Source organism: Carassius carassius, chromosome 3 (assembly GCF_963082965.1).
Source record: "Carassius carassius chromosome 3, fCarCar2.1, whole genome shotgun sequence".
In the NCBI taxonomy this organism is placed as follows: domain Eukaryota; kingdom Metazoa; phylum Chordata; class Actinopteri; order Cypriniformes; family Cyprinidae; genus Carassius; species Carassius carassius.
The window spans coordinates 40,312,660-40,333,711 of NC_081757.1; the positions used below are offsets into that span (position 1 = coordinate 40,312,660).

The 21,052-nt window shown below is 39.8% G+C and overlaps 1 protein-coding gene across 1 annotated transcript in view; it reads right to left on the reverse strand.

Annotated features, from left to right (window-relative positions):
- The window catches only part of LOC132126850 (zinc finger homeobox protein 3-like), a 208,623-nt gene that overhangs the window by 187,356 nt on the left and 215 nt on the right, over positions 1-21,052 (reverse strand). The window lies entirely within an intron of this gene.

Sequence of the window (21,052 nt, forward strand, 5' to 3'; positions counted from 1 at the left end):
TGAGTGACAGAGCTTCTCAGAAGCACAAACTTGTGCTCTCAGATTTTCTGCACCCGGACCTGGTCTAATAGTGCTACATGTTACTAATTCATGTTTATTAATGCAGCGATGTGTGAAGGTGTCAGGGACAGATTGCTGCGGTGCATGTTTGCATGTGCAACATCAGCTTGGGAATCATGGGAACTCTATCTCGCACACTCAGAAGCACATATGCACATGCAGAAACAGCTTGACTGCTAACTGTTGATGCCAGGTTGCATGTGTTTCTCAGTGCTGCTGGCACAGATCATTGGTGAGGTAGCAGGAGGGTTGGAGGATGGGGCGCCGATGGCCCCGTGCCAAGGCCCTCTATTCCCAGAGCCTCTCATCCCCCTGTGCCCTAGGGCATCTGTTGTATAGTTATTGTTTTCACTAGCACACAATTAGCAACACTAAACATTTATTTAGCCCTGTTCTAATGCTCCATAATTAGCTTCAGGCCCCAAACAAGCACCGCCTTTCCTGCTCTCCCCTCTGAGGCGGTCACAGTCTGCCGTGAATCAGCACAAGCAAGGGACAGAAAAGTGGAAGAACGAGTGAGAAAGAGAATTACTAGAGTTGCTAGCAGGGCCGGCTTGTGTGTTGGCTCAGCATTTCTTAAGAGCTCTTTAGGGGCCTGTTGGCTGAGCAGTGCGTCTGTACAGGGAGGAAAGGGCAAATACGGAGCAGTTACACTTTTATAGAATGCTTTGTGGAAAAACACCCCTGACACACACCTCAGCACTGCAGCCCTGTTTGTCATAGGGCCCAAGGGGCCGCACTGGCCTCTCACATGACTGTGAGCAATGACCTTCCAGGGCAGCAGTTTAAGAGAGTACGGCAACTCACCTCCTCTCCTGTGCTGCTCTCTGGGAAATGGAGTCTCATGCCAGCACAGATATGGACTTAAATGTAGATGAGAACATGGAGCGGGGAGAAATGTCAAAGACATTAATACAGTGCTTGTTTGAAGAGTACCACTTGAGAGAAATTGCGATTAGATTTTGTTAAGATTTTCATTCTGTTTTATGATTACAGCAAGCAGCAACTGAGTTTAGTTTTAGTTATTTGTCATGAAATGTTCTTAACCAGTTGCCAATTCTTTTTGCCAGGAATTGACATAAATTTTTGGCATGTGAACACCATTAGATTTTATGTGTAATTGCCATTAGATGTTTGCCAATAATATTACAATAATTTGCATTGGAACTTCTATTGGAATTTGTAAAGAATTGCCAACAATTGCCATTCATTTTTTTGCCATTATTTCCATTAGATTTCACACATAATTGGCACTGGATTTTTGCCAACAATATCCACTGGATTTTTGCCAATAATATACAACAACTGTCACCAGATTTTAAAACGTTTCATGAAACGTTTTCCACTAATTGCCATTGCTTTTTACCAGAAATTGCCAATAGATTTCCCAAATCATTTGCATTAGAGCTGCCATTGGATTTTGTCAAGAATTTGCAATAATTGCAAATTGATTTTTGCCAGTAATATCCATTCGATTTTACCTGGAATTTCCATTCAGTTTTGCAATTCAAAAAATTAAATAATTATTGTTAGATTTTAGAATTTGTAATGAAATGTTATCCACTAATTTACCTTTTTTTATACTAATAATGAACATTAGATTTTGGCAAGTATTGCAAATAATTGCAATAATTATTGAATGAAATGTATTTTATTAAATTTAACACATAATTGACTTTTTTTTTCTTTTGCTAGTAAAACCCCTTATTTTGCAAAATGAATTTATATATTTTTTTGGTTAGCTTATGCAATAATTGTTGATAGATTTTAGATTTGATTGAAGTGTAACAAAATCCATTAGACTGCAGAAATAACGCCATTAGATTTTTGGCCAATAATATTCATTAGGGCCAAGAATAATTTTTATTTATCGTCTGTTTTTGCTAGTGTATATACTATAGTTTGCTGGCAAAAAAATAAATAAAAACCTTACACTAACACAAACAACACAGGTTTAACATAGTTATATATATATATATATATATATATATATATATATATATATAAAATGATGTATGGAAAGATCTTATGTACCTCAGTTGTCTAGAGTGAAGCCGATGGCTCATGTTTGTGTATGTATATTGTTTATGGAAACAAAGGTCAAAACCAAGTTCAAGTCAATGTGCATATTGCATACATATTCATGCGGCGGCTATATCAATCTATTTCAGCTGAGGCTAGTGGGAGGAGCCCGCTGATGAGGTCAAAAGGGACACAGACATGAATATCAGAAGACCACATGCACAGCTGCATCGTTTCTGGATGCACTCATTACAGAATAAGCAAATAAACCCAAAGGTTGACATACAATTCCAAAATGCTGGTCATAAAACTGAATTTATATTGTTGGCATATGAAATTCATTCAAAGCATGAGCTATTTTCTCAGCTGTCATTCTGAAAAGACAATACCCAATGCAATCAAATTAAAGCATTGTATTTATGAAAAGGGAAAGGTCCATGTCCCTAGAAATCCCATCCAGCAAATCTGACCTCTGACCTATTTCATTTTAGCATGACTGCCATTATCCAGCAGAAAATTAGAAATGTCCTGCTATTGTCTGGTCCTGCGGCGGGGGTGTGGTTATGAAAAAAATAAACGCAGCATCTACAAAGGAGCAGCAACTTTATTACAGCAACTGCACAGATTCAAGAGTTTTAAGAGAAAAACTACAAGCTACCAGGCTGATGTACTGGTTTGATGAACAGTTGTGTGTGTACATGTGAGTTTAGGTTTATGTTGTGTTATTTGAGGAATAGCTATGCGATTTTGCTAAATTTCGCAAAAAAAATTGGATGTGTATCCTTATGATTATATTTGTGGGTTTATGATTTATCCCCCAGTTTATTCATTTGAAACCAAGAATAAAGAGGATGATTCATCTAAATTTGAGACATTCAAGTGCCAAGAAGGAAGGGAGAAAAGGGGATGTCTCTCTGGTCTCCATGGGCAACCAGGGTTATGCTGTCTTTTCGTGTAAACATGAGGAGAATAAGGACAAAGCGTCTGTTGGTAACAAAGCCATTACATGTCAATGAGTGAAGAGGTGACACGGTTTCACGCAGCTTCTCTGCACGGAAGCGTCCGGATCACTCACACTTTCCCCCATAAATATGCAAAAGGATGTAATGTCCCTTTCTTCAATATAGATCAACAATAAAAACATTACTGCATCAGTGCACACGTTCAAAATCAGAATATATAAAAGTCAAAATTTGCTTTTTGTGCTCCAAAACAGCGGGGTATCAGATTTCCCGTCTCACATATGTATTTCCCAAATATATGAATATATTAGTCATATTTTTGGCTTTTCAAAAGGCGAATCGCTGTCCATTTTAATGCACATGTGCGAGATGAGAGGGGCACAGGACGCAGACATTTCAAATGTTATATTTCCATGATTGTTTCTCGCTACCCATTTCCTGTCTATTGTGCGGGTGCAAGAGGCATTGTGTGGAGTGTCTGTGTGCGCACAGGGTGGGTCGGTTCAGAAAGGACATCCCCCTGGGAGCTCGGAGCAGCCCCATCTTTTATTAATCAGAGGCCCATGCGCCACACTCCACGCTTATCACATTTAACAGCCTCAGATGGAGATGCGGCTGTGGGTGGGGTGTCTCCATTCCAGCCGAGGAGGCCATCTAGAACGCGTGTGCATGGGACGGAGGGGGTTTGGGTGAAGACCCATCATGCACCTCCATCACCCAGCTATTGGGCCGAATCACAATACAGCAAATTACCTTCTGCTGACAAGAAAAAATGAGAAGGTCTTCTGTATGAAGGGGAAAAAAGGACTGTCAAGAAGAGGTGACACATTGATTGCTTAGTATGCGTATCCTGCAGGCCTGGGGTTCACAGTCTTCCCCTTCGATATAATTGTAGAAGCAGGGGAACGGAGCAAGTGGAGTGAAGGAGAAATTGAAATGCCATGTTAAATTGGAGGGTCTGCTCTCAAACCGGGCGGCCCAACCAACAAACGCACAAACACAAAGGTCTTACGTGTGCGCGGATGAAAAGATAAAGTCTGTGTCGTGTGTGCAAGCTTCCAAGATGTCGCCCCGACACCCTTCCCTTCTCTTTTTTTTTCCCCCTCCCCTCGTCTCATGTATGTCGTAGCTCAGATGAATCAGTGTCAGCGGTGTTGAGAGCACTTACTGTCAACCCCAGCGCCCCGGGCCATGCCACTGATGGACACAAACTATAAAATATCACCCCCCTGGGGAGACATTGTTCAAACTCTTCCCCCACAGCTCTGAGGTGAAGAGCTCACTCTCTTTTTCACTTGTCTGTGCATCTGGTTTTGCGTGTCGATTCGCATGGCTGTGAAGCCATAATCCAGTTTTTTTGGGGACTGGGCTATTGAGATACAGCGGTGGAGCTCAAATCTGTCAAATTGTCGGGCTTCTTTGTGCCGCTCCACGCTGGAGCTTGGTTAAATGACACAACAGGAATCACAGATCTGAGACCTCTGACAGCTGAAGACTAGAAGACAAAAGCAGAAATCTTGATGTCCACTCCAGGTTTAAATAATGTAGCAGGGTGCATGCTGGGATTGCCATCAATCCCAGTCGCTGATGACGGCACTTATTTCAGCTGATAAGTGGAGTAGAAAGTGAGAGGAATCTAAGGCAGACAGGAAAGGAGGGATGAAGGGAGGGGGAAAAGAGAGAGGCCCCCCAAAACAACTTTTCCAGCCTTTATGGGTCACCTGGCTTCAACTCTCCTTTTTGCATCCACAAGGTCAACAACTAAATCACTCTCTCTATTGAAAAAAGAAAAAGAAAGTGAAAGTGAAGTGACATTCAGCCAAGTATGGTGACCCATACTCAGAATTTGTGCTCTGCATTTAACCCATCCGAAATGCACACACACAGAGCAGTGAACACACACACACACACACACACACACACACACTGTGAGCACACACCCGGAGCAGTGGGCAGCCATTTATGCTGCGGCGCCCGGGGAGCAGTTGGGGGTTCAGTGCCTTGCTCAAGGGCACCTAAGTCGTGGTATTGAAGGTGGAGAGAGAACTGTACATGCACTCCCCCCACCCACAATTCCTGCCGGCCCGGGACTCGAACTCACAACCTTTCGATTGGGAGTCCAACTCTCTAACCATTAGGCCACGACACATGGACACGAAGTGCATATGCATGTGTGAATAAATTTGTATAAGGGTCAATGACATGACCCTCAATATTATTAATATTGGTTTTCATTCAAATAAAATTAAAATGGCAGTTTTTGGGGGACGTAGTCAAAAATGTCCTTCTATCATAAAGATAAATACATACACACACACACACACACACACACACACACACATAAAACCAAATGTATTTTTATTTAACTTATTTAAAGTTAAAGTTTTTTTAATTTGCATTTTAATATCCTTATCATGGACATGCTTTCACATCATTGACCCATAAAGGGTTGATATCAAAGTAAATATGTTAATTTATCTCTAATATTATTTCTAATGCAAGAGAAAAACACACAGATGTACACACTCGCCTTTTACATTAGCACAAAGAAACCTTGTGCATACCGAGTCAAATATTGACAGTTGATTTCTAGTTCTCTGGAAATCTGTCTGTCGCCACTTGACTTATTGAATCAAGCCATATTAGCAGGTAAACATCATAAAGATTAGTGTGCATTAAGATGCTGGCAACTGCTGCTGGCACTGCATTATATTGTGTGTGTGTGTGTGTGTGTGTGTGTGTGATGGGGAAACTGTTCTAATTGGACCTGTTTACTGCACTGGCACACAGTAAGTTCTGAGTTTAGGTCTCGAGTGGGCGGGATGAGGCGAACACTATGAATGCACTGGATCACGAGCAAGTCACTGATTGCAATTTCTTCCTCTTTTTCCTTTTCCTTTGCTTTCTTCCTTTCTGATCAGCCTGGCTTAGCAGTCTCACAGGAGCCCATCTATCTAATGATAATGTGAGAGTCAAGCTGAACTACGTACATAACAAGCTAACTTGTCCAAAAGTCCTCATTACACATAAACAGCATAACATATCTAAACGCAAACTATCAATAATTATGTGCTTTAAAAAACTGACAGGTTAATTCCTCAATTCATAATGAGTCATTCAGGCAGTGTTTAAAGGGGTTATTTCAGCAAATAGAAGGTTATGCACAGAAAAGCCATAAATAAAAATAATGAAAAGAAAGAATTCTTGAAAAGAAAGGTAAGTGGCATATTGTTTAAATATTTTTTGAAGGTTCACATATATATATATATATATATATATATATATATATATATATATATATATATATATATAAATATATATATATGAGTGAAGTATCCCATTATGTTTCTATCTATGTAAATTATGAAATAGCCTTCATGTCTGGAATTATTCCATAGCATACTGTAGTCAGTGATGCTATCTAGGTTCACAGCTTACTAAGCATAAATACAGACCTGATTCTGAGTAAGGAGGTTGAGACTGCAGGGTTTCCATCAGAGATGCCCTTAGGTGGATGTAGTAGGGTGTGAGAGAGTAGGTGGTAGTTGCCTTAGCAACAGTATACAAGGTTGGAGGACATGAGTGTCAGCCGTGACTGGTGATGACTGCAGTAAGTGTGTGTGTAGGTTAAGGCAGGTGATGTGAGTTCTGAGCGATGAGATTCTGTTCTTCTAGGTGACCTTTCTACTTGTAACCCAAACGTCTGCTATCAGCATCGTCCTCCCTGTGCCAGGCCCATGGTGAGTCAACACAGAGGCCGGCGCCCAGAGACTCATCCATAATTCCTGATGAGCGTAATGCCATCTTAACTTCATAATTATGTGCTATTCTTCCACCTCCAGTGCAGCCAATGAGACCAGCAGACGCACACTGCACTAATGAGCCGTTCGGATGGGAGGAAGAGGAGGAGGAGGGGTGGGTGGGTTGTGGGGGTTTGTGCGATAAGAGCAGAACAGGAGTTTTAGAGAAATGGTAGATAAAACGTTGTAATGTACAAAGGTGGCTAGGGCTGGGGGAGGTTTACTGTAAAAAACGGCCATAAAAATCTAATAAATACCCCACAGCATCCTTCACGCCGGCCATTTTCTGAACGCTATTATTAGTAATTTTTTGATTCCATTCTGGCAGCGGGCCACACACAGGCTCATAACAAAGTGGCGACCTAATGTGTCGCGAAGCGGTTCAAGAGGCGGACGATGGAAAGACCTGACACAACAAAGAAAAAGAGGGCTATTAAAAATCAGACTCCCTAATAAATGCAGCGCCACTAAAAAATAATGGTTGGCTTGTGATGAGGGTCAGCCTCGTTTGCGAGCTCATTCTTTTGCACCGTTGTCGCCCTGTGCCGACACGAACTGCGTTCGAATGCAAATAGCAGCATCCTGTTTCTCATCTGTAAATGGGCAATTAGTACGGACACTTTTTGTTTTAAATGTTCCACCTTTTATTGTTATTGAAATGTCAGAGTCTTATTTAGCTGCGAGATGGATAATAAATAAGGCGTAATTACTGTCCTAAATGAGCTGCATGGGTCAGTCTCTCTCCTTCTCTCTCTAATTAGATGTTGTAATTAGTTTTTCTGATGGATCAGGAAGGTCTGGGGGGGCCTGGTAAGTGCGTGAGGGGTGAGACAACTTTGTACAGCCCCCCTGTGTGCTGTTCATTAATGCCATAGCTGTGGGTGAAGCTCTTTTATGACCCTCCTCCCCTTCCCACAAAGACGTGACCAACCAGATCAACCAGCGAACCCTCCACACAGGAACCACTGAGCTCGTTTATAGCCTCAAATATGATTTTAGCTGCTAATGGTAAGGGTGTAATGCTTTTCACAAAGCTAGCTTTGGAAAACTAGTGAAAACAAAGATTACTAGAGCATGTTTTATGGGATAATAATATTTCAGTCTTTCTACTTTTAAAATTGTTATTTCAATGTAGCTTGCTATTACTTTGCAATTATTTGCTAAATGTACTAGCAATTTCTTAAATGAAAATGTATAGCATAAAACATGACTTTAGCTGCAAATTTTGCAGCTGTAATGCTTTTCAACAGGCACAAATTTCAGTGTGTTACTTGCCATTTCTTTGTAATTTCTTAGTGAAAAGTTATAGCCTCAAATATGATGTTAGCCAGTAATGTTGAGGCTGCAATGCTTCTTACATGACTAGCTATGCAAAATGATGTCTCTAAATGTCAAACTAAATTTTTTTAGGTTTTCTTAAGTAAATATTAGTAGTGCTTGCCCATGCAAAACATTACACTGCAAGGTGTTTGCCAAGATAGTTGTCAAGATGGTTTTGGGTGCTAGGGTTGTTGCTTAATACCACTACATAAAAATCATAAGGTTGTTTGCTTATAATAGCCTGACTATCCTAAAGCTGCACAAGTATCATGTCCATTGATCCAAACAATGCAGGGCAGTGTACACAGTGTCTGTTGTAATGATCATATTTCTGAGTTTGCAATCACACTATCAAGTTGTAACTACCACACTTGGGACTTTTTTTAAGCTTTAATATTTTTGAGCTGAGGGTCGAATAAATTAAGGAAAATTAAATAGGCCATTTTTATATTAATAATATTTTATATCCATAATAATATTTAGGTACAATTTTAAGATGTCCTTGTTAAAATGTAATTATACATTCAAGTACTGAGTAATATATTTATATATATATATATATATCTATATATATATATATATATATATATATATATATATATATATATATATATATATTACAGCATGTACTTACTATAAGTTTGGTTTATTGTTAGTTGCATGTAATTATGCATAATTTGCTGTTATTGCTATAGTAGGAACATTAATTATTACCTAATATGTATTGTATTAACACCAAAAAACATTCTATCCTTTGTCATAAAGTGAAAAATAAAGGGGAGAAAGTCAATTTCATTCTGACTTAAATTATGAATACGAATTGTGAACACATATAGTGCAGGAATTGACATTTCTTAACTGGTAAGTAGGAACTTTCTAGAAGGACTTGAATGCAAAATGGATAGTTTGTGTTAAGGTTTTCGAAAAACTAAAGTATGAGTAATAGTAAAAGTGACCACTGGCAAGCCGAGAGGTGAAGAGACATGAAGTGCCTAGAGATAGAAACAAGCAGGACATGTATTGATATACGTGAAGGAAATATTAGGCAGACAAAGACATAGAAAGGCAAACAAGACAATTAACTTGAGTGCCCCAGGTCAACACCACTAACTAAACGTGTCCTGCTATGGGAAATAAAACAGTGAGCCACTTATTTGTGGCTGTGGCTTTATACGGATCTGATTTGGGCTGGTAAAAATGTCTACCCAGTTCTAATTATAGAAGGCCTTACGCACTTAAAGACGACACACACATACACACATGACCCCCCCCCCCCCCCCACCAACACCTTTCCCTTTACCTCCTTTCTCTTTCGCTCTCTCTCTCTCTCTCTCTTTGCAACTCACTGTTGGCCAGGCTACACTGCACATTTCTCCCTAATCAGCAGGCTCGCCTCACAGACCAGTTGCCATAGTAATATGCTGGCTGGTCGACATGGCAACCGCTCTGAGGTCCACTATTTAAATGATGAGAGAGGGAGAGAGAGAGAGACTGTCCAAGATAGTGCAGGGGCATAGAAATATGAGCGAAGAAGGCAAAACGCCAAAGAAAAACGAATAAGAGGGGATTCGGGGGAGGGGAACGGAGGTGCGATGCACACACCATTGTGTTTCACATAGCCTGACAGAACGCGACGAAACAATGCCATTAAGCTAATGCATGGCGTCAGTGGATTTACAGCTCACACGTATAAATTCATACACATGAGACATGCCTGTGCACTCTCCTCTTAATCTAGAGAAAGCCATCGTAAACTAATATAGCGTTTTATTTAGCTACTTAGGTCATTATTGCCTGTATACTTCAGACACACCTGTAGTATGAATTAATATTTATGAAATATACAGCCGTTTTTATGGACTGCAGGACCATTATCATTATAAGCCGCAATATGATTACAAGTCGCAATATATGGGTGATCAAAATGACATGAGGGTTGGTGGTCTCAGAGGCACCATCAAAAATCTTACAATCTGACTTAGTCAAGGAAACCAGAAGAGAGTTACAATATTCCAGGTTAAATACAAATTAAGGTCTATTCATGCCATCTGTGGCATATGACATATCATATATTGTGTATAAATAAGTAGACAAATTGTTGAAATTAATAAAATAATAAAGCTTCTATGGTCACAAGGTCAGAAAGAGGGATACAACTGGGTAACAAAAATGCACAAATAAAAGTGCATTGGTTGCCTTACATATATATTTTTCAACCTGTTTTTACAAGCTAAAGTATGTAAGGAAATTATATACAGTAAGGCAACCTTTCTTTTATTTGTGCATTTTTGTTACACATTTGTCTCCCTCTTTCTGATTGTATGACCATAGAAGCTTTATTTAGCCTTAAATATTCTGAATAAAGCATGTAATAACAAGAAAATTCCATTCCATACAGTATAGCTGTGTTTCTCCCCCGACTGTTTATACAAATGCGTGTAAGTCATTTTTCTTGATTTGTTAGTGTGTGCTGAAAGCAATTTCACAATTTCACACTACAGTAAAAACCCCAACAGTCTGGCTTGGCACACATTCCTTACAGCCAGTGCTGCACTTTGCCTGAACTCTATAGATATATAGGTTAATTTTGACACAAAACATTATGTCAATTTAAACAGAATATGAAGTTTAACTCATCAGCTCTGTCCGGCTACTCTTTGTTTATTTGTTTGTCCCTGTTCCTCTGCATCCTGTCTTATCTTCCTCTCCCTCTTTTATCCTGGTTCAACTCATTTACTTTCTCTCCCCCTCTGTCCGGTCGTGTCTATCGCTTCCTCATAAAAGTCATGTCACAATGAGTGGATGCCAGTCGGACTTCAAACACACTCAGGCAGTCTGTGTCAGCGCACGTGACATTCCAGACAGGCTCTGTCTCATTGAGCTGGGTTTTATGAACGATCTCTCATTGACGTCTCTCTGTCCTCTCACATTACCACAGTAGTGCACCATTCATTAACAATTACAATGAGTTTAAACAGAGTAAGAAAGTGCGTCATTCTCTTAATGCAATTACAGGATGTGTACGCACAAACACACACACACACAAACATGTATTTGTATGCAACAGGGTGAGAGAGCGAGCGGAAAATGTTAATTTATCATGCAACACATGTCCCAGGTCTACACTCACCCAATCTGACACTGGAACAGGACATGACAAAAATTGGATTCATCCTACAAAACCTGCAAACCTGTATTTGGACACTTAAGTATTTGGACACTTAAGCCATGCTTAATGTATGAATGCCAATAAAATTTGATACTGTACTTAATAATAATAATTATAAATAGTAAAATAATAATAATAATAATAATAATAATAAAACTGGACATGTTTCATTAAATACAGATCATTTAATTTTCATTTACATGCATGCATTTTGCAGACACTTTTATCCACAACTATTTATAAAAAAAACTTACAGTTTTCAACACAACTCTGACTATGACTATATACATTTCATTCATAACATTATTTTAAAATATTTTATTTTGAATAGCAAATTACATAATTACACATACATGATAATTCTTCAATAAGACGTCAGCATCACAGAATGTGAAAAGGTCATGTTTTCTTTAGTTAGATATAAATACACGTTTTTTTAAACCTGCGATTAAAATAAAAGTATCTGTTTGCATTTGACTCTAAAAAACAACAAGATTCAGGACTTTTTTTTTGCGTCATAATGATAATAACACCAGAGAGAGCTATTGTTGCTGTATAATAATCATAATAGAGCGATTGTATTTGTATTGTAAATTGTAACTAATTAATAAATATATTTATTTATTGCACATTAAGTGTGTTTAAATCAGATTGCAATATTTAAAGTGGTTGCAAAAGAATTTAATTGGATTGCAAAACTTCTAAATATCTAAATATGGTGTATGCTGCTAAAACTCCATAAGCTTGCATTTAAAGAGACTTGTTAGGTGGTAACTTGGCTTGAAAAGTATGTGATCCATTGATATAATGCAATGTAAAGTTTTATAGTTTGGCTTAGGTTTCCAAATACTTTTTAGGGTCACTTTTCACACACGTTTTGACCTGAGTTTCCACTTGAATCTTCCAGTGTCGGTTCTTTATGGCCGTTTGGAGTCTTTCTTAAATTTCAGTCTGTAAGCAGGCCTAACTTCACCGCCAGCCTGCAGGAGTCTGGACTTAACCAGTGCTGGCTCATCAATTAAAACAGTATGAGACCCATTAAAAACAGTCTGCATGGCCAGTTTCAGATCTCCATCTCACAAGCAAGATCTGCATCTGATCGGAAATTTATCAAACATAGAACTGGAGCATGACTACAAATTCACAGTTCACTTAAAACAGGTACACGCATGCAAGCAAACACACACTCACACATGCACATCCTCTAAGTTAACTGCTGCGTGCACACATAAGTGCATGTGAGCCCAGAGTGATATCTTTTGTTCGACGTGGGGGCCCCATAATTAGTATTGATCAGCCCATTATGGTGAATTAGCCTCCAATTGGATTTCCCTAAGTTTAAAGCCAAGTTCATTGGCTGGCAAGTGACAGCAGTTTAAGTGAGACATTGAGCACCCTACCAGGCCATAGAACAATGGAGAACTGTTTCAGACAAGAGCCATCATGCCACTGGCGAACCATTGCACTACAGAGAACAGGGAGAGAATCTCGCTAACAATGGCTTCGAATGCAAAATTTCATCTATTTTCTTGATAGATGGCGGCGGGATGGTAAACTGATCTGAGACTAAACCATTAATGCTTCTGAAGAATGTATCAAAGTCAGGAATAAATGAAATAGGAAGAGGAGAAGGGAAAAGACAGTATGTATCCGCCGCTGTGGAAGCGCTTCATGCGCCTTCTGTTCTCCGTCAGCGGCCTTCTGCCCAAATGAGATTTGACGTTCTCCAACTTCGACAACAGCTCCGTCTACAGTGCCTCGGTGCGGTGAACTGCTGCCTTGCAGACCCCCATTCTGAAAGGGGATCATGTTTGTACAGATTCAATTAGAAAGTGCAAACAAAGGAAGCCTTTGACAGACTGCCATAATACAAAAACTAAACAAGGCCTGAGAATACATCCTATTCATTAACGCCCTCAAGTATTTAATAACTTGCCTGGCTCTGCTACGCAAAGATGGATATACAGATCCGGGCAGATAAGAGAGACTGGGAGAAAGCCCACAGACATGGGCTGTTGATTACACTCTGCTGGTCACATGACCGCTCCACCATAAGGAATCACTACAGTTGCTGGGCAAGCTGGTCCCTGTGGAGTAATAGAGGAACAAACTAAAGACAATGACAGGGTCCCCTCCGGTGCGCACAACCCACCCCAATTAGTCCCCAGCTGGGCCTTTCTCTCCAACTGGGCACCTCTAAGCCTGCTACACTCCCAATTAAACGGGGCCCAATTTGTCAGATCCCCAAGTCCTCACATCTCGCCACCCTACAGTGTCCTCCACCCTTGCATCCAGGTATCGGTCTTCATTTAGAGTGTGGTGCTCAGCATTAAATGGAAATCAATGGTGTAAGTTTAGCAAAGAGTTAATTACTGCTGGGTCTCCAATTGATCCGGGCCCCGAGTGTTGGCAGCAAAGAGGGGCCATTTGTCTCATTCATCTGCCATTAAAAATGAGCCGAGAAGGAGGAAGAGATGGAGATATAGAGCGGAAAGAGGAGGGGGATAGAGGGAATGGTGCATTTGATAGTAAAATCATGGTGGTGTGAATGCATTCTCTTTGCTTTTCTACAACACAAAAAGTTTGAAGATAATATATACCAAACAAAAGTCAGAGAAATTGGCTTTCTGGGTCTCTCTAATAGTGTGCATTTAAAATCAAAATATAATGGAAGTGACGGCTGTTCTTTTATCCCACTGACTCAATAACCATCCTGTCAAATTTACCATTATGGCTTTTATTACAGGAAATGGAGCCAGTTTTAGTAAACAAATGCCTACTGCAAAAATAGACCCGAAAATGTTACTCATAAATTGGATGTACAAATATCTAGAGTAGCAACTAGTGAACCTGGTATTTTGTACAGAACCAGACCAGTTTCACTAGAAATCAGGGATGGTTCTAGATCATTTTTACTGAAACACAGCTGTGCCCCAGTTAAATATTAGTAGTAAATCCTTATATTAATGAGATGAACGTATATTGACCTGGGAATCATTTTATCAGATGATTTCAGCAATCAAGTCATGTGTGTATTCTATCAGCTATTTAGAATCAGGACTAATGATTCCAGATTGATGAATTAATTAATCTTTTGATCTAATTGGTCAAATGGGTTTGCAAAAAAAGTTTGCGATTTAGCGATTCCTCATGCACCGAATAGTTGTAAAAATATACTTTATAAGACAAAAAAAGCAAAAAAAAAAAACAAAAGAAACAAACACAAACAGACAAACAAAAAGAGAGCTGGCTGAAGCAGATATTTACAACAACGAAGCAGATCATAAACGACTCTGTGATACAGTAAAATATGATATAGATAAATTCGGTTACCAAAACAGTATAATATGGCCTCACCTTCTTGATAGGAGATCTGTGACCTAGTACACACTTTTCATAAAATAACAATAAATAAATAAATAAATAATAATAATAATAGTGGATGGACAATATTTCTCAATGATCACAAATATGCAAGCCCTCAGCACATCCTGATTTTGACAAAGATATTTATTTATATGTGCAGATCTGAATCACACACCATAGTGCATTACAGCAGCTGGCCTGCTTTCCTTGTGAATATTATGAATGTGCCATTTCGCAGCATCCTTCCAATTAAAAACGTCCTTGAGCTGCTGCTCCACGGCCTTTGGCTGATTGCTGAGTAGAGTCCGAGCAGTACATGCAATCAGCGGCAAAGCCACAAGGAGTGATAGGCTGAGTGAAAAAGTGCACATACACAAGTCCAACACACTATAAAACGGGGATCTTTGGGTGTGTGTGTGCAGGTTTGGGGGTTGGGGTTGGACTCCTGTTCTGCAATTACAACCCATCCTGCATGGGCCCCTTCAGTCCAACACTTAAGGGTTGCTCTGATTCCTGACAGAGAAGGTTATTAGTTTTTATTGAAGGAAATAGGTGCTGGGCGGCTTGAAATGGTGCTGTAATGTGCAGGGGGATGGAGGGGGCACTCCTGACCCTGCTCTCCCTTGGGTCCTATAGAGTCGGCTGAAAGTCGGACACGTTGAGCCCATCACACGCCATTCACAATTCTTCTCCAGCATCCCCCACTCCTCGGGGTCAGCGTACCTCTCCATGTCCTTCAACTCAACCTAACCAACCCTTCCACCAGCCCTCTTTTTCTTTCTTCACTCCCTTCATTTCTGGAAACCTTTTGGCTTTGACATTTTCAGCTTTTGTCCAGCCTCTCATTATGTCTCATCCTTGTCGCTGTACTAATCAATACGTCTGTGTTCATTAATTAGCTCTTCAATTTTTTATCAGAAATTATGGTATTGTTAAAAAAAATTAAATAAAAATTAAAAATTACAATGTGACTCTTACCACTGGAGGAAGCAGTGTTGTGCAGTACAGGTCAATGTTTATCTATGCACCACAAAAACAAACAGACAGACAGACAGACAGACAGAGACAGAGACAGACAGACAGACAGACAGACAGACAGACAGACAGACAGACAGACAGAGACAGAGACAGACAGACAGACAGACAGACAGACAGACAGAGAGAAAGACAGAGACAGAGAAACATAAAGAGTCATTGGCTAAAAATCTTCTCCTCACAGCTCTCAAATAATTTTTCGAATTGATATTTAAAGCTATATGTTTATGTCATAATCAGCCACCAGAAATATGAGAGTGAATGCAATATGACATCACATCTTGCAGCAGCAAATATTGAAGTTAGTGTTACTGAGACTTGCAATATGGGCAATTTAAACGTACTTCTATAGTGTATTTTTTGTTGCTTGGCTGTTGAAAGACAGTACAGTAGAAATACAGTAGATTGACGACTTTGAATCTGTAGCCTGCCATTCTACAAGCTTCATTTACATTTATTTATACAAAACAACTCAAAAATTAGCAACATGACAAGCAATTTGTCATAGAGTCAACAATATTCATAATACATATATTTCATAATAACAAGCATTTTTCCCAACATACTGTATGTAGAGTTAAAAATGGACCTAAATACAAGCTTTTTTCTAAAGCAGCAGAACTGCATGTTTGCTTTGTACACTGTAATGACCATTTCGTATATGTCTCCTTACGTGTGTGTGTGTGTGTGCGTGTACAACAGACCAAAAGGGGACGCAGAAGGCCATATTTGCCTTTGTGTAGCAGCCATTGGTGTGTGTACACTGCAGTGTTTGACGTTAGTTCAGCATGTGTAAGCTATGATATGTCTGCACCCCGATGAAGTGAAGTGCACACATCTACATCCAGAGAGTACGTTCATATGGCAGCCATCTTGTGTCCATCTTGTTTCCTTTCTGATACATGAGTGATCAAACACTACATGTGCATGCTAAATGTGTGTATGTGTGTGCTGACCTGCTGTGCTCATTAGTATTCTAGGCAGGTCCTTCTGCCACTGAGTCTCTGCTCAACCAATAATAATGGCCTGATGGGAGTCAGATGGCCACAAGGCTTTCTCATGTACACACACACACACACACACACAGACAAATAATCTCCGTAAAGCACACACACACACACACACACACACAGACAAATAATCTCCGTAAAGCACACACACACACACACACACACACACGCATCGAAACTATAATTCACAAACTAGTCCAAATTTGATTTACACAGTTGCTGCAGACAACAAATGGAGTAGAGTGAAGCATACCTATACCTATACCTAAGCATATATATATATATATATATATATATGAAGAGTTCAGATGCAAAAACCTCTAAATGCCATCTGAAATTTTCATCTAAAATTAGGATTTTTATCAAGCTCCTATGCTTAGGTTGAGTCACTTTACTTTAATGGCAATGTGCAGGTCCTTTTCCAGGCTATTAAAGTGAAATAACTGAACATAAATATAGGAGACTGAAAAAATTCTTAATTTTAGATGAAAATTTCAGATGGCATTTAGAGGTTTTTGCATCTGAACTCTTCATACACATCTATCTATATATTTATCTATCTATCTATCTATCTATCTATCTATCTATCTATCTATCTATCTATCTATCTATCTATCTATCTATCTATATATATATATATATATATATATATATATAATTTAGGTAGAGGCACTTTTAAGGTTGAGTGCACCAGAGCACAACTGATTTGTCCTTGGCAACACTATTTTCCTTCAGTCACACTGATTATAATTTGAAAATGAAAATCTAAATCTGGCTGTTGTAACAACATGAAATAAAACCCAACATAGAAACAGTGGACTGCGATAATAGATACGCTTTTAGCATTTTTAGGGGTGCTTTTTCCTCAGTACCTCTTGGGACACAATTTGATCAATTTATTCATCCTACAGAGTTATTGAGTAACCAATTAAATGAGAGGTTTGGCTCCTTTTTGCTCTCCGCTGAAGTTGCCGCAGTTATTCGGACTGTTTAATTGCCTTTTCCACAAACGACGCTAGTGAACCGCTGCCCCTCTTAGCTGATGGGCAGGAAGTGAAGAGAGGAGAAAATGAATGTCACTACACTGCTTGTAAATTAAAACAAGGCCGACAACAGGTTCTAACTTAACCGAGTAGAAGATTGTCCTGTGTCTGGAGTATTACTACTCATTTAGAGTCCCTGCCCACTGCAAAAACCTTATTAGTGTGTGGTGTGTTGTTCTAAGTGCAGGGGCGCTGCACAAGATCCCGGGCCCTATGCATAGGCAGTCCTAATGGGCCCCCCCCACCTTGAAAATATATATTCCAGACTTTTCAAGGGCCCTCTCTTCCTTTGGGGCCCTGGTAATCAGTACTGGTTTTACCCCCAGTCTGACGCCCCTGGCTAGGTGAGTGTGTTATTAAAACTCTGAAATATTTCTTCCTAAGTCCAGCCACAACCATATCCAAATGCCCAAAGTAGGGCCAAATGCAACAAAACTTTCACAAAATGTATCTAGCTTTATCTTCCTGTGCTCTGTCTTTGTCTTTCTTGCTCTCTCTCGCTCTGACCGCAGGCTAAGTGAGTGCCGGGCCGGGCCGGGCCGGGCCGAGCTCCCTCAGTGGCAGCTAATGTTCCTGACCCAGCACTCCCCGAGCCACCTCCAGCCCTCCAGGCCTTTGAAGGGCCGGCCTGCTCTAAGGTCTCCTGACGGCTGGTGAGGAAATTTGCAGGAACAACTGGAAGAGGCCTGTGTTTATTCAGCTCCCTTTAATGAGGAGAGAGAGGGATTATCACTGGCCTGGATCTCCCCTGGAACGAGAAGGAGGGGAAAAAACAAAACACAAAAAAAGGAAAACGAAAGAGAAAACGGCCGCTCCACATGTTGTTCTACCTCTGACCACTCCAGCAGATTTTCGACACAAGTGAGGGAGCGAGGGAAAGGGAGAGGGGGATTGGGGAATGAGAGAGCAGGGCCTGCTGTGCCCGTGTATTTCTAGTCTGCTTTCTGCACTTCCACATCCAGATGTTCCTATTGCAAAACCAGTAGGGAGGTGAGAGAGAGTATAAGGACGTGGTTTGGCTGGTTTGGGTTGAAGAAGGTGGTGGTCCAACACCTGGCCTAGCCACAAGTTTGAGTGGCCCTTACAGTTCAACTCCTCATGGTGCTGTTTATCACATGGTGCTATCATAAGGGGAACGGGGGCTTCCTGAGTAAGTTATACAAGCTATAATGTTTTATTATTGCAGTGTTTTACACATAGTTTTATTGTAATTGTAACTGAAGCAAAGAATGGTGTAAGCTGGCGTAAAGATCCCTCACGTGGAGCGCTAGTCTCACAGATGTATGAGGATTAGGCTTAAAGCACAGTACTTCAGAGGTTTTGGAAACCTTTCATGGATCAATTACATCAGGGTTGCATAAAGTTCAGAATTAAAGAATTGTCTCTCTTTCAATACATGAGTGTGATTTTGAATTGAACTGGCTACACCCCGTAGGAAGCTGGACTGAAATGACAGGAAGAGGAATTTACTGATTTGCAATTCAAAGAAATTTAACACAATTAATGCATTTAATTTATTATGAATGATGACAAATCAATCTACACTGTTTAATAATAATAAATGTTTTACATTTTATTTGTATTTTTTTCTTATCCCCCCCACCCCCAAAAAAGGCATTTTACACAACTAACAAACAAGTTCAATGTTTGTCATTTTCTAAATTAAAATTACAGTCATCTGAATGTCTTTGAATTTCAGTACATTTAAATTCCAAGTCCTTATTCCAATTGGAATTATGTTTCCTTGTTTGCAAGCTCAGTTAGAATATTCTTTTTTTTTTCATCAAGTTATTATTTTGACAATCACGTCTAAAAATACTAAATGCAAGATCCAATGCATTGACCAAAAGCACACAAATAAAACCAGCATAGATGGAACTCGCTCCATTGACCCCACCCCATACTAACTTGATTTATCTCTTGCATATTGAAAGGCACAACTGCACAACTAGTTGTTGACAGCAAGCTGACCGAGTTCTCTTATACAGTGAGACAGACAGCACCAGTGGATCGATAGGAGTGTCTATTGTCCACTCATTGAGGAGAGCATTAGGACTGCTCATGCTGTATCATGCGTCCTTCACTAATGCAGGTCAGAGGTTAGGAACTCTAACCCTACAACACACAGCTAACACATGAGTCGAACTCGATCGCCAGAGGCTGTAGCTCTGAGCTGTGCTGAGCAACTGCCCCTGCCTCCACTCCAGAGTGGAAGTGCAAACAACCCACTGCTTCATAATCCACACAACAAGATTAACCTCAGACACGCAGGGTGACCTTTGGCCTCCGACCTCCATCCAGTGTCTCCAAGTTCAAGGCTAGGCTGGGGTGAGATACAGCGAGATTAGAAGAAGGACTTGAAGAGCAGCCATATGGCCAGCAAAGACCCACGGACCAACATCGGTTTACAAATGAAGAGACTGTTAGCCTGTGTGTGAGTGTGTGTGTGGTTTGCTAGAAAACATGTTGCCAAAACACTTTCACTCTCCATCTGGCTCCCCTTTGAGAGCGCAGGCCTGTTGGTTTACAAGTCTACCACTTCAGAGCCATAAAACTGCACTTGAGTGGATTGATAAATTAAAAAAATAATAATAATAGAACTTTATTGGTGTTGATTAGCAAAACCACATAATGTCGATATCCAATTATGCGAGATTGCCTCAACATCTGTTTTTTAGACTGAAAGTGTCTTTAAATTTCTCATAAAAAGAGAGGCTGATATTTATGGTAATTACTCACTTGCATTTAAAACAGTGGGAATCAAAATAAAGTATTACAAAGCAGCACTCCTTTTAGGATCATATGTCTTTAAAGGCAGTTATGAACCCAGAGATGTTTTTCAAGCATCAATAAAACAGTAGAGAGCTTTTTCGCGTTCTCAACTTGAATGAACTAAATGCCTTTAAAGCACTCCAAAAACTATTTCTAATTATTTCAAGTAAGTTCAAATGATAGCTGATCATTTAGAATGTGAATGTGTAATAACAAAGTAATTACATGTTATTACAAACATTTGCACTCATTTGATACAAAAAGCACAGTGCTGTGGTTTATCAATGCATAAATGATCTATTATCCTACTTTCCCTTTACTTGGTTGCGAAGACATTTTGTCATGAAGAGGCATCCCATTTTTTACCCATAATTCTCAGTGAGTGACAGAGGCCAGGAATAGCACATGGCAAATGACTCCGGTGTGAGAGATCAATATTGTAGTGAGCTCCTTTAGATATACTGTCACATCTAAACCTGCACAAATGTCTCTG